Raw genomic sequence first — 16447 nt, forward strand, 5'->3', positions numbered from 1 at the left:
AACCAGGCCGCAACGCAATAAATTTATTAACTTTTGAACCAAACATATAAACTTTTTTGTTTCGTTTTTTTTACCTTTTTATAGAACAAACCTCTCCTTCCCCATAGGACAATGTGCAAAGCGCAAATCGCCCAAAGATGTGGCGAAGTACGTTATGCACTTTATCCCAGGTGAAAGGAGAGGTTTGCAGCAGCTGTGAGTAAAAGGGCCCTAATAGCCCTGTGTGCCTGTCCTGTGAGATGCAATCCCTATGCTAAGTGTACCTGTGTGTGGTACTTCCGGAAACACTCACCAAAGCATAGGGCAGGGTGGTCAGGACAGTCAGGACAGAAATAGCGGGTGTCACGCCTTATTCCACTCCTGCTACAGACACGACATCTTTTTCGGGGTGACGGTTGGGTTGAGGTACCAGGAACGACACTGGGGAAATGTCGCTCGTGTAGACGGCTAACTACACTGGTGGATGGGGCCACGGAACCTTCTGGATACAGGAGGTTCTTGATGATCTCTTCCTGGAATTTGAGGAAGGATCCTGTTCTCCCAGCCTTACTGTAGAGAACAAAACTATTGTACAGAGCCAATTGAATCAAATATACAGACACCTTCTTATACCAGCGTCTGGTGCGTCGGGAAACTAAATACGGAGACAACATCTGGTCATTGAAGTCCACCCCTCCCATGAGCAAATTATAGTCGTGGACTGAGAGGGGCTTTTCAATGACACGGGCTGCTCGCTCAATTTGTATTGTCGTGTCTGCGTGAATGGAGGAGAGCATGTAAACGTCACGCTTGTCTCTCCATTTCACCGCGAGCAGTTCTTCGTTACACAAGGCAGCCCTCTCCCCCCTTGCAAGACGGGTGGTAACGAGCCGTTGGGGGAAGCCCACGCGACTAGTTCGCGCGGTGCCACAGGCGCAAATCCGTTCTAGAAACAAATGCCTAAAGAGGGCCACACTTGTGTAGAAATTGTCCACATAAAGATGGTACCCCTTGCCGAATAAGGGTGACACCAAGTCCCAGACTGTCTTCCCACTGCTCCCCAGGTAGTCAGGGCAACCGACCGGCTCCAGGGTCTGATCTTTTCCCTCATAGATCCGAAATTTGTGGGTATAGCCTGTGGCCCTTTCACAGAGCTTATACAATTTGACCCCATACCGGGCACGCTTGCTTGGGATGTATTGTTTGAAGCCAAGGCGCCTGGTAAAATGTATTAGGGACTCGTCTACGCAGATGTTTTGCTCGGGGGTATACAAATCTGCAAATTTCTGGTTGAAGTGGTCTATGAGGGGCCGAATTTTGTGGAACCGGTCAAAAGCAGGGTGGCCTCTGGGACGGGAGGTGGTGTTGTCGCTAAAATGCAGGAAACGGAGGATGGCCTCAAATCGTGCCCTGGACATAGCAGCAGAGAACATGGGCATGTGATGAATCGGGTGCGTGGACCAATATGACCGCAATTCATGCTTTTTAGTTAGACCCATGTTGAGGAGAAGGCCCAGAAAAATGTTAATTTCGGAAACTTGGACTGGTTTCCACCGGAAAGGCTGGGCATAATAGCTTCCCGGGTTGGCGGATATAAATTGTGTGGCATACCGGTTTGTATCTGCCGCGACTAAGTCCAAGAGCTCCGCAGTCAAGAACAGCTCAAAAAATCCCAGGGCCGAACCGATATGAGCCGTCTCAACCCGAACTCCAGACTGGGCGGTGAAAGGGGGAACTACTGGTGCGGCTGAAGTTGGTGACTGCCAATCAGGGTTTGCCAGCACCTCAGGGATTCTAGGGGCTCTACGGGCCTGTCTGTGCGGTGGCTGCGACGGGGTAACTATTGCACGTGCCACCATACCAGCTTTAACTACCCTTCTGGTGCTCGCCACGTCACCATGTTGTACGGCAGTGCTGGTACTAGGTCCAGGGAGGGCTGCGCTGCTGGTGTATGCCTCACCACGTGATCCGGCAGCGACAGCCCCACTCTGCCGCTCTTGAAGCGGATCCTGCATAACCTGTGGTCTAGCGACACGGGGCCGGGTACGCCTGGTTCTATCAGGGACCTCCACCTCCTCGTCCGAACTTTGGGTCAGAGAGCCACTGCTTTCTACAGGTTCATATTCTGACCCGCTAGATTCGTCAGATGAGGGTTCCCATTCCTCATCCGACTGGGTCAGAATCCTGTAGGCCTCTTCAGAAGAATACCCCCTGTTTGACATTTTGGACTACTAAATTTAGGGGTATTCCCTGAGACTACCCAAGAAAAAAAGCAAACCTGTCTTACAAAGGAGAGGCTAGCGAAGTACCGGAGGCCGCTGCGGTTGATAAAAAATATCAAAACTGATTTTTTTTATCGCCGCAGTGCTTGTAAAGTGAATGTGCAGTGATCAAAAAAATATATTTTTTGTCACTGCGGTGGGGCGGGCGTGGGTGAACGCACGTGTGGGTGACCGATCAGGCCTGATCGGGCAAACACTGCGTTTTGGGTGGAGGGCGAACTAAAGTGACACTAATACTATTATAGATCTGACCGTGATCAGTTTTGATCACTTACAGATACTATAAAAGTACAAATGCTGATTAGCGATACGCTAATCAGCGAATAAGTGACTGCGGTGCGGTGGGGTGGGCGCTAACTGACGCTAAACTACCTAACCAAGGGGCCTAAACTATCCTAAAACCTAACAGTCAATACCAGTGAAAAAAAAAAGTGACCGTTTACACTGATCACTTTTTGTCTTTCACTAGTGATTGACAGGGGTGATCAAAGGGTTAATTGGGGTGCAGGGGGGTGATCTGGGGCTAAGGTGTAGTGTTGGTGCTACTCACTGTGAAGTCTGCTCCTCTGCTGGATCCAACCGACGAAAAGGACCAGCAGAGGAGCAGACAAGCCATATAACAGATCATATTTACTAATATGATCTGTTATATAGCTTGTGATTAGTTTTTTTGAAAATCGCCAGCCTGCCAGCCAATGATCGTTGCTAGCAGGCTGGTGACGAAATTGTTCTTTAACTTTTGCCGGCCCGCGATGCGCATGCGCGGGCCGTCTTTGAGCGAAATCTCGCGTCTCGCGAGATGACGCGTATATGCGTGACTCTGCGCAGCGCTGCCGCCTCCGGAACGCGATCCTGCGTTAGGCGGTCCGGAGGTGGTTAAATCTGAAAATGCCCCTTTTGTATGAAGAATACATAAAGGGGTCACATGGGGCCAATAGTTGACCACTAAATACATTTTACCTAAAAATTCTAGTTATACTTACCTGTAACCCTTGCATCCTGAAACTACATATGAAGAGTACCTCGTGGTGCAGCAGGTGACCAGCAGTTGGATCCAACGAACTGTTAAGAGGAGAGAAAAACGAGGCATTCCCGGAGTGACACAATAAAGTCAACTATATGGAAAGGGAGGGACTGCAGCACCAGCAACTTGGTCAGGTGCACGTTCAGCTTCTGCACCATAGGATGAGTACACACATACTGTTGTCTTTTTGCAATCGCCTCGGTGATCGATTGCTGTCGAAACAAGTAACTAGGAGGAGCATCAGGATCAATACACGACATTGAAGTCAATTGGAGGAAACAGCTTCCTTTTGCTGACGTTGTCGAGCCCTGACTGCTGGAGAGGGGGTTTTGCCAGTGGGAGATTTAACAGTTCCTTTTGGAGGGTCCAGGCAACTGCCTGTTGGCCATAGTGTACAGTAACTGTATCACTAATGTAATGGATAAACTATGAATGTCGCAGCAGTTGAACAAAATGCACGCAGCAATATATTAGACCCCAGAGGTCGCACTACATTTTTTCCGGAACAGTAAAAATACTCCTCTTACCATTTTTGAGGAGTATTTTTTTTAGCCGAGGAGGAGTACGAAATTTGCTGTAATTCATATATACAGTCCTGATCAAAAGTTTAAGACCACTTGAAAAATGGCAAAAGATCATATTTAGCATGGCTGGATCTTAACAAGGTTCCAAGTAGAGCTTCAACATGCAACAAGAAGAAATTTAATGAAAACAACGAATAAACTGAAACAGGCTGTTTTTCAGCTGATAAAAAGTTTAGGACGACACCTCCAAAAAAAAACTAACCCCCCCCCCCCAAAAAAAAAACAGAAATCCAACTTCCAAACATGAACTCAGTAATGAGTAGCTCCGCCGTTATTGTTTATCACTTCCAAAATTAGTTTCGGCATGCTTGATGCAAGCGTTTCCATGAGGAGAGTGGGAACATTTCTCCAAGTGGTGAAGACGGCCGCACGAAGGCCATCTACTGTCTGGAACTGTTGTCCATTTTTGTAAACTTCCCTTGCCATCCATCCCCAAGATTCTCAATTGGATTTAGATCAGGGGAACACGCAGGAGGAGCCAAAAGAGTGATGTTATTCTCCTGGAAGAAGTCCCTTGTCCTGCGGGCCTTGTGTACTGTAGCGTTGTCCTGTTGAAAAACCCAGTCGTTACCACACAGACGAGGGCCCTCAGTCATTAGGAATGCTCTCTGCAACATCTGGACATAGCCAGCGGCCGTTTGACGCCCCTGCACTTCCTGAAGCTCAATTGTTCCACTGAAGGAAAAAGCACCCCAGACTATTATGGCGCCCCCTCCACTGTGGCGCATAGAAAACATCTCAGGTGGGATCTGCTTGTCATGCCAAGGTTAAAAAAAAATTCTCATCAGAGAATAAAACTTTCTTCCACCTTTGAATGTCCCATGTTTGGTGCTCCCTTGCAAACTCCAAACGAGCAGTTCTGTGGCGTTCAAGGAGACGAGGTCTTTGAAGATGTTTTTTGTTTTTGAAGCCTTTCAGTCTCAGATGCCGTCTGATGGTTATGGGGCTGCAGTCAGCACCAGTAAGGGCCTTTAATTTGGGTCGAGGATCGTCCAGTGTCTTGACGGACAGCCAATTGGATCCTCCGGCTCAGTGCTGATTAAATTTTTTTGGGTCTTTCACTTCACTTTTTTGTTCCATAACCCTCAGGATCATTTAAGAAATTCCAAATGACTGTCTTACTGCGTCCCACCTCAGCAGCGATGGCGCGCTGTGAGAGACCCTGCTTATGCAGTTCAACAACCCGACCACGTTCAAAAAGGAGAGTTTTTTTGCCTTTGCCATCACAACGTGTGACTACCTGACAGAAAATTACAATGAATCCACATCTTTGCGAAGATTTGGCCTTTTAAAGGCATGTGGTCCTAAACTTTAGATCAGCTGAAAAACAGCCTGTTTCAGTTTATTTGTTGTTTTCAATTAATTGAATGCTCAAAAAAAGTTTTGTCTCACTCTCATTTCTTCTTGTTGCATGTTGAATCTCTACTTGGAACCTTGTTAAGATCCAACAATGTAAAATATTATTTTTTTGCCATTTTTCAAGTGGTCTTAAACTTTTGATCAGGACTGTATAATATGTAGGCCTAAATAATGTTAAGATGTTGCTATTTCTGCAAGGAAACCATTACCAGTCTCCTCTATAATGTCTTCCATGCAGGAATAGCAAATTTTGAGCATTTTAAATTTCTCTCTCAGAAGACTGAATCCCTACCTTTCTTGAAGCACCAAATCTTTCAAGCAGGGATCGGAGTGGTAGATTGTGCAAAAAGAATTCAACAGGGATGTCTGGTCGTTGTGGCAGGGAGCAGTGGGTTGCTTGGTGGCAGCGGGTGGGGTCTGGGACGAATGCACAGGAGGCAGTTATAGAACAGTATTATACACAATATATTGGACAGTATAGTTTACTTGATGTCTCTGTACTTCATATCTATGAGCACTGTGGCTTTCACTATAAGGTCTCAAGCACACAACTGTATCCGTTTTGCGGTACGCAAATAAAGGATGCGGTCCGTGTGCAATCCGCATTTTCCTGCCGACCCATTGACTTCAGTGGGTCTGCCAGAACAGGACCTGCTCTCTTTTGCAGCATGGAGATGTGGATAGCACATGGATGTCCATATTATGTGGATCTGCGATTTGCAGACCTCAAAATGGATGTACATGAGACCTAATGGGGGCAAAACGGCTGTCCCTATATCTGGGACAATCTATTGCCTATTTGTCAACCCTACTTGGTTTTTCTGGAGTCTCCCTAAAAATGTAAGCCCTCTTAGATCCCAGCAGAACATATGTAACATTGCACCAAACACAAATTGTGCTGTCTAATTACGATAAATCCATTTAATGTGCTCACCAATCATAGTCTTCCATGTGATGACAAGCTACTAGTCCAATAGTCACATTCATTTTATGAACGGTCAGGCTGCAGGTCACTTTCTCCATATGCTCACAGCGTCCTCTCAAGTGAAGAACGTGCGTCCAAACTCATAGCCCACCCCAACACATCAGTCCCCCCCCCCCCCCCAAATCTCCATGTCAACATCCGCTGCACCCGACTGGCCTAGCATGGACCCAATCATTTTATTCATCCAACCAGGGCAAGCATGCTCAGGCATATAGTGTCCTGCGGGGAGTCTGTTGGTATCTGGTTACAATGGAGTTTGGGCGCACATTCCTTCACTGGAGAGGACGCCATGAGCACATGGAGGAAGTGACCCACAGCCCAAGACCGCTTACCCCACCAGGCGCCACCCGGTGAGAATCTCACGCTGCTGCAGGACTCTTCCTCCTCTCTTCAAAGTGGTGTGCCGAATGGTCCGGCTGCCCGCTCAAACCGACCAATAACAAAGTTCCTTGATATAAGGAGCTTTGTTATTGGTCATTTCAGGCACAGGCAGCATCGCTGCGCTGCCCGTGCCGTACAGTGCTGATGAAAGGCAGGGAAAAGTATAAGGCGGATTGGTGCGCCTTAGACTTTTTTAAGGAGTAAAATCACCTCAACACGCGTCTATGACGCTTGTACAGGCGTTATTGCGACCTCTGTTAGACCCCCTTTTAATACTGAGGCACAGTTATTCTATATATAAACTGAGATTAAATGAGATTGTGGCAGCAGTTCAACAAGATGCACACGGCAATTACACTCAACCTGCACTGTCCCTGCAGTCTCCCTACAGTGTGTAAAAACTCTCTCTACACTGTCCCTATCCAATACTCTACAATTAAAAGCTTTCTGCAACACCGTTCCCATAACCACTTGTCACGTCTGTACCTAAGCTCAACTCACAGTGAAATGGCGGAGACCGCATGGGATTTAGTTTTTTTTTTTTTATAGTGCTGTGACATCACAGGGGATGGCTATCTGCTGATTGGCTAGTTGCACGGCATTATGGGTCATATTGCATTCCTGGGCTTCTTACTTTCACTTTGTAACATGCAGCAGCCATTTGTAGAGAAAATCTGATTTGTTACCACAAAGTACAAGGAAATTCGACTTTGCAGTGAATCTAAACTTCGGATCAAATTCCACTTCTTCGGATGCTTCAATTCGCTCAAAAATAGTCTTTAGTAAATGACCCCCAACGTCTTCAATCATGCTAGATTTTCCAAGACATTTCCACCTTATATTTCCTTGTGGAAAAGCTTGACTAGCTCTTTCCCAGGTCAGGATTTATGTTCTAGTAGTTTTTATCCCCTCGCTGTACGCTGTAAGTATATATAACACATAATACAATTAGACATACCAGTTGGATTTTGCCTGATCTATAAACAATTGCATTACAATCCTGCACCACTATAAAGAATTCTTACACGTGTAATGCTTTTTTTTATTTATCGGCGGACGCCTCATTTCTTGGTACAACTCTGACCTGACTTCCCAGATCTGCCATGCATTTTTCATGTTATTACTATGAGCTGGCGATTACTCATGCTTTCTTTTTATATTTTGTTTTATGGCCTCTCTGTGGGGACGGCCTGTCATGAGGACTTCTGCTGGCCGGGAGCATCTGATATCTTCATGTGTTGATGTATTCCAGCAGCTGCTACTGGAATTTATCAACATGGCAGATTCTCAGACATTTAAGCAAATAGTATCTACAGCAGACCCCAAGCCGCACAAAGCAATAGTGCAATAGTCCAGATGGGATAGTACTTCTCCTGTCCTACAGACAAGAGCTTATAGGTAGTGACATAGTACATGAAGACGGCAGTCTGGTGCCTTAACTAGTTTGTCTCCAGGTCAATCCGTCACAGAAATTTATTTACAGCGCTCAAGATGTACATACAATATGATCTTGCAAATGGGAAACTCCATGGAAAATCCATTGTGAAAAGTAGGGCTGTAAGGCTGACCAATATATTTTCCATGGATTTTAGACACTACGTCAAGTGAGACAAAAAATAGTCCTTCTCTCATCTCCAACTGTCTCATTGGGTCCACTAATATTTAGATATTGGCTTGTCCTAGAATGTGTCAATGAAAAAGGATTTTTTTTTTTTGCAGGGAGTTGACAACCAGGGATCATAGAATTGCCTCTAAAATTGAATATCAGTCCCATTCCCTTACGTCCTACCAGCAGCACAGATGGGGTTAACTATCCCCCCGTGGACTGGTAGGACCAGCGGAATTTTAATGAGCCCAAGAACCAATAATAAAGATTTACACCCCTACAAAAGGAGGGGACACCCCCCCCAGCCCATTGTGTTCTTTTCTGTCCTCCGGACAGGTGGACTGGCGGTTCCCCTCCGTTTTAGGGGAAGTATTTATCTTTTGTGCTGGCGTTTTTTTTCCTAAATCCACAGCCTATTTCTGCTGTATTTTTATTTTACCCCTCTTGCGGGGGTTGTTTTGTCCTGCTTACCTCCCCTCTCCTCTTGCTGTTGCCCGGCGCAGCGTTTTCGCCGCGTCTCCGATGGGCGCCGCCATCACCTGAAGTGACGTCGGCCTTCCCGGCGTCACTTCCGTTCTCGGCTCTCGCCGAGTATATGCTTTTGGTTTCCTTTGCCGGTATCCAGTGTGGAATTGGATTCTCGCTTCGGGGGGGGAGGGGGGGAGGGGAGGGAGAGAGGTAGTTCTCAGCCTTAACTTTAGGCTTTTTTTTTTTGTGGAAAATTGGATCTAAGGATTAGATCCACCTGGGGGCGGGAGCTCCGCCCTGTGGGCGGTGCCCTCCCTATTTAAAGCTCCTTCTGTCTCTCATTCTTTCTCTGGCAGCACACGCTTTCTGAGCTAGCTCCCAGAGCCCATTAGTACTTTGTACTTTCTCTATTTGTTGCGGTCTTGCTACTACGCTACTTTGGTGGGCCTCTGCTTATGCTTCACCTGATGGTTTTAATTTGTTCAGAATAAATATTTTATTTTTTTGCAGCGATGGCTTCCCCTAAAGACCCGGAGACCCGTAAAGCGGCCTCAAAGAGGAAGCACTTGTCCTGCTTTGATTGCTGGATGACAATTCTCCCTACTCAAGGTGCGAGGCGTGCCGTAGATCAGTCTGCTACGGAACCCACCATGCAAGAGATGTATGCGTGGGTCAAGGGATATGTGGATGAATCCATCAAGGGTGTAGTCAACCTGCTGGACGAGAGGCTTCCTACCTCTACTTAAGCCCCCATGGAAACCTCTGCGCCCGTGGAGAGGCCCGCTGCAATTTCTCTAGGCTCCACCTCTTCGGATGAAGAAGAGCTAACTTCCTGTTTTTTCCCACCAGAAAAGACACAGAAATTGCTAAAGTCCATCAGGTCGGGGGACCATGATGTTGATACCGTGGAGTCCTCCGATCCCGCCGGTCGGGCACAGCGTGTCTTTAAGGCGAATGAGACCCTTCTTTCCGTTATGAGAATGGAATGGAAGAAGCCTGAAAAAGGCCCTGTCCTGACCAAAAAATTCAGGACCATGTTTCCCATGGCAAACTCCTTGGTGGAATCGTGGGGTTCCATTCCCAAGGTGGACATGGCTATTGCCAAACTGTCCAGACGCACTCTGGTGCCAGCAGACGATGGGTCTAGTCTGCAAGACCCCCTTGACAGGAGGGCAGAATGCACTCTGAGGAGAGGTTATTCGGCTGCTGCAGCCTCCGCGTCTACCGCTATTGCGGCTACGGAAGTCTCTTCCTTCCTGCGCTCTCGCACATCCGTGGTTCCTGCAACCTAATTGCGGACCGTCTGAGTCGCGGTCTGCCAACAATGGAATGCATCCGGAGATTTTCAGGCAGATAATCCTCAGGTGGGGGTTGCCAGAGGTAGACCTCCTGGCAACGAGGTTCAATGCCAAGGTGGAGAGGTTCTGCTCCCTTTACAGGGAGGACAACCCCCTGGCGATAGATGCTGTCAATACCGTGGAGGTTCAGGCTGGCTTAAATCTTCCCTCATTTTTCCATGATACCGAGGGTATTGATGAAAATCCATCAGGATCAGGCCTCTGTGATTGCCATCATACCGTTTTGGCCCAAGAGATCCTGGTTTACCCAGCTCATTCACATGAGTCGGGGACATTATTGGAGGCTCCCCCCACGACAGACCCTGGTGTCATGGGACACTCACCTCTGTCCAGATCTGCACAAGTTAAACCTGACAGCCTGGAGGTTGACCAGTCCCTTCCCAGGGCTTTCAGAGTCGGTCCTGAGAACGTTATCACATTCAAGAGCAGAATCTACTAAGAAAGCCTACTCCAGAATTATGAAGATTTTTTTCATCCTGGTGTGCTTCTAACCAGGTGGCGTCTGCAGATCTGCCCCTCTCTGCGATTCTTCAATTTCTACAGGACGGCCTAGACAGAGGCCTTGCTCCATCTACGCTGAGGGTTCAGATTTCTGCTATCTCGGCCTGTCTCAACAGACCCTATTCTCGGGACCCACTCGTCAAACGCTTCCTTAAAGGAGCCGAAAGGATGAAGCCTACAGTACTGAAGCCCATCCCTCAGTGGGACTTATCAGTCGTGCTCAGGGGTCTAGCATCTCCCCCCTTCGAGCCTCTGGAGGAGGTGGATTTCAAGTTCATGACTCTGAAGTTAGTCTTCCTACTGGCAGTAACTTCGGCCAAGAGAATCTCAGAACTTCAAGCCTTCTCGGCCTCAGAACCCTATACTATCTTTCTTCAAGACCGGGTTCTCCTGAGATTCCTTCCATATTTCAGGCCTAAGGTCCCTTCATTTCACAACATCAATCAGGTGATTTCTTTACCAGTTTTACTTTCTCCTTCTACCTCCTCCAGGGATCCTGTCAAGCATCCGTTGGATATCTCGAGGTGCCTCCAGATCTACAGTACAGACCAAAAGTTTGGACACACCTTCTCATTCAAAGAGTTTTCTTTATTTTCATGACTATGAAAATTGTAGATTCACACTGAAAGCATCAAATTTATGAATTAACATATGTGGAATTATATACATAACAAACAAGTGTGAAACAACTGAAAATATGTCATATTCTAGGTTCTTCAAAGTAGCCACCTTTTGCTTTGATTACTGCTTTGCACACTCTTGGCATTCTCTTGATGAGCTTCAAGAGGTAGTCCCCTGAAATGGTTTTCACTTCACAGGTGTGCCCTGTCAGGTTTAATAAGTGGGAAGTCAGGTGGATACACAGCTGATAGTCCTACTGAATAGACTATTAGAATTTGTATTATGGCAAGAAAAAAGCAGCTAAGTAAAGAAAAACGAGTGGCCATCATTACTTTAAGAAATAAAGGTCAGTCAGTCAGTCAGCCGAAAAATTGGGAAAACTTTGAAAGTAAGGGCTATTTGACCATGAAGGAGAGTGATGGGGTGCTGCGCCAGATGACCTGGCCTCCACAGTCACCGGATCTGAACCCAATCGAGATGGTTTGGGGTGAGCTGGACCGCAGAGTGAAGGCAAAAGGGCCAACAAGTGCTAAGCATCTCTGGGAACTCCTTCAAGACTGTTGGAAGACCATTTCAGGGGACTACCTCTTGAAGCTCATCAAGAGAATGCCAAGAGTGTGCAAAGCAGTAATCAAAGCAAAAGGTGGCTACTTTGAAGAACCTAGAATATGACATATTTTCAGTTGTTTCACACTTGTTTGTTATGTATATAATTCCACATGTGTTAATTCATAGTTTTGATGCCTTCATAGTCATGAAAATAAAGAAAACTCTTTGAATGAGAAGGTGTGTCCAAACTTTTGGTCTGTACTGTATGTTGATAGATCCAATGAGTTCAGGATAGATGAGAGTCTCTTTATCCTGTTTGCCGGTAAGTCTAAAGGCCGCAAGGCGTCGATTGGTCGCTGGATTAAGGAGGCCATCAGAAAATCTTTTGTCTCCCAGGCTTTAGATCCTCCAGAGTTTGTGACGGCCCATTCCACTAGGGCCATCTCCACTTCTTTCGCTGAAAGAAGCCTCCTTCCTCTGGAGATGATTTGTAAGGCCTCATGCACACGACCGTTGTGTGCATCCACGTCCGTTCCGTCATTTTTCAGTTTAGCGGAGGTGCCATTCATTTCTATGGAGCTGTGAAAAAAACTGATGGTCCTCTGTTTTTTCTCCGCATCCGTGATTCCAGTCCGTCAAAAAAATATAACCTGTCCTATTGGAAAACTGGTATGTCGTCCGTTCCCCCCCCCCCCCCCCCCCGTCAGACAAAAAAAAAAAAGGAAGACACAAGGAAACACAACTGAAGCAAAATCGGACACGGACCACTGAAGCCAAATCACTGATGTGTGCATGAGGCCTAAAGCTGCCTCCTGGAGCTCTGAATCCACTAGACGCCAGGGTAGCTGAGTTTTCGGTCTTTGGGCAGACTATTCTTAGCTCTGCCAAGCATGAAGGGCTTCTTCTTGCTATCTCCCCATCTGTGCTGCTGGTAGGACGTAAGGGAATCGTTAATTTCTAACGATAATTTGTTTTCCCTTAGTCCTAACAGCAGCACACAAATATCCCACCCTAGTAAGGTTATTCTTGCTATAGACACAATGGGCTGGGGGGTGTCCCCTCCTTTTGTAGGGGTGTAAATCTTTATTATTGGTTCTTGAGCTCATTAAAATTCCGCCGGTCCTACCAGTCCACGGGGGGTAGTTAACCCCATCTGTGCTGCTGTTAAGACTAAGGGAAAACAAATTATCGTTAGAAATTCACGACTATTACCCAAACACATAGGACCCGGACCTTGCCATGATCTGCATCTTCTCATGTTCCAGACTATGGTGGTTTAAAGGGGTTTTCAGGGATTATTTAACTGATGACCTATTCTCTGAACAGGTCATCAGAATCTGATCTGTGGGGGTCCAACACCCAGGACCCCCACGATCAGCTGTTTGAGAAGGCACGGGCACTTGCAGTAGAGCCACTGCCTTCTCTAGCTTTTCCTAGGCCATGTGACGTCACAATCATTGGTCACATGGCCTACTGTAGGTGCAGCTCAGCCCCATTGAAGTAAATGGGGCTGAGCTACGATACCAGGCACAGCAGCATCAAATGGATGGCGATCCGTGTTTCACAGATCATTAGGAAGAGATGCTTTGAAAAATATTTTTCAGCTGTTCAGTGTCGGTGAAACACGGATGGCACACGGACAGCAAAAAAACGGACACACGGACCAAACAGTCTGGGACAGCTTCACAATCCGCATGGCAGGTCAAGTTCCACATGTAAGAAAAAAGCAAAGTGTACACGCCTCATCATACATTAGGCACAACCTTCAGCAGTCCGTGCAGCTTAAGGCCTCATGCACACGGCTGTTGTATTGGTCCGCATCCGAGCTGCAGTTTTGGCGGCTCGGATGCGGACCCATTCACTTACGCATCCGTTGCTCCGTTCGATGGCCCGCAAAAAAAATATAACTTGTCCTATTCTTTTCCGTTTTGCGGACAAGAATAGGCAGTTATATCAATCGCTGTCCGTGCCGTTCTGCAAATTGCGGAACGCACACTGACACGTACCGCAAAACACACCACGGTCATGTGCATGTAGCCTAAGGGTCCATTCACACGTCCGTAGTGTATTGTGGATCCGCAAATTGCAGATCCGCAATACATCCGGCCGGAACCCCCATAGAACTGCTTATTCTTGTCCGCAATTGCGGACAAGAATAGAACATGGTTTTTGGGGGTTTTCTGGAGCCGGAAGATCGTGGGCGCGCTCTGGAAATACAGATGCGGACAGCACACTGTGTGCTGTCCGCATCCATTCCTGCCCCATAGAGAATGAATAGGTCCGCACCCATTCCGCAATTTGCGGAACGTATGCGGACCCATTCTACAGACGTGTGAAAGGACCCTAACAGAAATCTACGGCAGCACCAGAAAAACTGATGAAATTGAAGATAAATTTGTTGCAGCTGCTGTTCACGCCCCCTCCCCACCCTTGCCATATCTACTTTTATAAAAGTAGCCAGGATGGAGTAAAAACCCCACTTGTGGCAATATTTTGTCGTAATGGCGTCTAAATGTCGCAAACACAATGTTTACACCAGAAATCAGGCGAAGGGAGATAACTCTCCCCATTGCCTTTAAAATAATGCATAACTTCATGACTCTACCATTTCTTCTACGTAACAAGTGGTGCTCGTTGTTTTGGGTGCAGATATGTGATCAGCCAAAAGCCAGTACATAAGTAAATTGGTAACTCCTGCTTACCTAATTTGTAAGGATGGCAGGAAAAGTTTTAAGGGAAATATTGACCCATGCAAGACTCAGAATTTTTAAGGTACTTTGGGGAGAATGTATCATTTGCAATCTTTTTTAATGTCATTTTTAAGTTTTATTTATTTCTCTGGCATTGCGGCAGATTTCCGACTTGGTGAGCGCTGATTTTAAATTTGGCGTGCAAGCAATGCGGCTGCACTGTGTAAATGATGTATGTCAGAAAGTTACCTTGTATTTTTTGCAACTGGCTGCAACTTTTATTTAACAACGTTTCAAAATGTCGCACATCATAAATGGGCCGTAAAAAATATCTACTTGCGGCAGCCGAAACAATCCTACTTTTCAAAGTAGAATGGGGTGGCGTAGCTGGCAAAAAAGATGCAAGATTGTGCATAGAAAGTTTCATGTAACATCATTTGTGACTTTTTCTGGCATAACGGTCATGATGAATGTCCCCTTGGATTTTAAAGATGTAATTATATAGCGATCATCCAAATTATGGATACATATGCAGAGGAGAAGCTTGAAGCTACTGGTCCTTAGTGCAAAAAAAATCTGTACAAGGGTCCCCCATCTACCATGTGACTTTTAAAAAGCTGGTGTCTGATTATGTGGCAGAGAAACCTACTGCTACCCCTATAGTTAAAAGGGTATTTTGGTTTCTAAAACTATAAGATTGGGGGGGTTCCTACTACTAGGACCCTCAATTATCATGAGAACAGGGACCCCATACCCTCTGGAGCTCACGAATTGCACAAAATGAATGGAGCGGCAAGCTGAGCATTCACTCTGCCGCTCCATTTATCTCTATGGGAGTTCCAGAGACAGCAGCGTAAAGGGGATTAACTTTCAACAACCAGAATAACCCCTTTAATACTAGATAGGTCATCAGTATCTGATCGGTGGGGCTCCAACATCTGGGACCCCCGCCAATCAGCTGTTTGAGAAGGCAGTGGTAGCGCTGTGTCCTCCTCTCAGCTCACCAAGCACAGCTCCATACATAGTATAGTGGTTGTGTATGGTATCGCAGCTCAGCGCCATTCACTTCAATGGGGCTGAGCTACAGGTAGGTCTTGTGACCGATGAATGTGTCGTCACATAGCCAAAGGAAAGATGAGAGAAGGCACTACTGCAAGCCCTGGCACCTTCTCAAACAGCTGAACGGCAGGGATCCCGGGTGTCGGACCCCCACTGATCAGGTACTGATGACCTATCCTGAGGATAGGTCATAGAAACATAGAATGTGTCGGCAGATAAGAGCCATTTGGCCCATCTAGTCTGCCCAATACACTGAATACTATGAATAGCCCCTGGCCCTATCTTATATGAAGGGTGGCCTTATGCCTATCCCATGCATGCTTAAAGAGGACCTTTCACCTGAAAATGCAAGTTAAATTAAAGATATACCCTTACTTGCCGGCCCCCGGTGGTGCTTATTCAGTTCTTCATTTTGCACTCAGTGCCCCCCGCAATATTTCCCGGCTTCTATGCTAATGAGCCATTCGGCTCAACTGGGCGGGCCTGCAAAAGTTCTCCTAGGCGTGTCTTTCTTCTCCCTGGCACGGAGCGCATCCAATCAGCGCGCTCCGCTCTTAGCCAGGTAGAAGAAGCTCCAGTTTTCGTGAGAACTGGAGCGATTTCATCCATCCTGAGCCGGCGCCATCTTGGATTCCCGCTGCGAGCATTGGAGCAGCGTCGGAGGCAGCGGCTCAGGATGGATGAAATCGCTCCAGTTCTCGCGAGAACTGGAGCTTCTTCTCCCTGGCTAAGAGTGGAGCGCACTGATTGGATGCGCTCCGTGCCAGGGAGAAGAAAGACACGCCCGGGAGAACTTTTGCAGGCCCGCCCAGTTGAGCCGAATGGCTCATTAGCATAGGAGGCAAGAAATATTGCGGGGGGCACCGCGGACAAACGGGGGCACTGAGTGCAAAATGAAAAACTGAATAAGCACCACCGGGGGCCGGCAAGTAAGGGTATATCTTTAGTTTAACTTGCATTTTCAGGTGAAAGGGCCTCTTTAAACTCCTTCACTGTATTTG

This window comes from Bufo bufo, chromosome 11 (genome assembly GCF_905171765.1).
Source record: "Bufo bufo chromosome 11, aBufBuf1.1, whole genome shotgun sequence".
NCBI classification, from domain to species: Eukaryota; Metazoa; Chordata; class Amphibia; order Anura; family Bufonidae; genus Bufo; species Bufo bufo.